Here is a 1,199-nt window from a genome sequence, read left to right on the forward strand (position 1 = left end):
AAAACAACAAAGTGACAACCGAAACAGTTCTGTCTGGTGCAGACACACAAAGGCTGAAAATAACCACCCACAGAACACGAAGGAAAACAGGCTACCTAAATATGGTTCTCAATCAGGGACAAGGATTGACAGCTGCCTCTGATTGAGAACCATATCAGGCCAAACACAGACATAGCATATATATAAAAACTAACATAGACTGCCCACCCCAACTCATGCCCTGACCATACTAAATAAAGACAAAACAAAGGAATAAAGGTCAGAACGTGACATACAAAGCTGATTAAGGTCAGGGCAGTGACTAGAGGCACAGGGAGTTGTTCATTTCGTTTCCTAATTTAATTTCCTTCCAATAAGCAATCCAGGAAATTGACATACCTTTATGATGTCCTTATCAGAACTGGTTACATAAACTTGACTCATTTCTATGTAATATGACTCGTGTGGCGCCTCATCAGGTGTATATCACCTGTTTTGTTTTCTAATTCCACAAGGAAATCTGCCCTCAATCTGGACCCCACTTGTTTCATATCATTTGTGTTCAGTGAAGAAACAATGACTATTTTACAATCATGGACAAAGGGTACCACAGATTGAGGGCACCACAGAGTTTAGATGTCAGTCTGGAGTAGTTTGCCGTTGCTCAGTGAGATGTGCTCTTTGAACGGGACACAGCGCTTATTGTAGGAAATAAATGTCTTATTGTTGTACAGCCAATGACTGTCCGTGTGTGTGTGGTGACGCACAAGTCTTATTAGAGGGAATTCCTCAACTAATCGTTATCAGAGTGACACAGGCAGGTGTGGGGACCGGTCTCCCTCCTAGTACTGTATTAGATGGCTAACTATCTCAGTGATTTACTGCGTCATTCGTGTTGTAATACTGAGACCAGTGTCATCTGACTTCAACCCATCGGTCCAAAGGGCACTCCCATAAGTGGCCCTAACTCACAAACTCTATCTAACATGTTCTGTAGTTGAAGTTGTAGCTTTTTAAATATATTATTATGGTGTTTCCACTGTTAATGGTTGGAAGCAGGCCCAGAATTGAAGGGCGAATTGAGCCAAACGCATTAGGAGAATGAGTGGGTAGGAGGTGACTTTGCTCCGGTCTTCTTGAGCTGTGAGTCTGCAGCATGACAGATCAAAGTCAAAGTGCCATAAAGGATATGTGTCAAGGGTGCCACCCACTTCCTTGTT

Source organism: Oncorhynchus nerka, linkage group LG9b, assembly GCF_034236695.1.
Source record: "Oncorhynchus nerka isolate Pitt River linkage group LG9b, Oner_Uvic_2.0, whole genome shotgun sequence".
Classification (NCBI taxonomy): Eukaryota; Metazoa; Chordata; class Actinopteri; order Salmoniformes; family Salmonidae; genus Oncorhynchus; species Oncorhynchus nerka.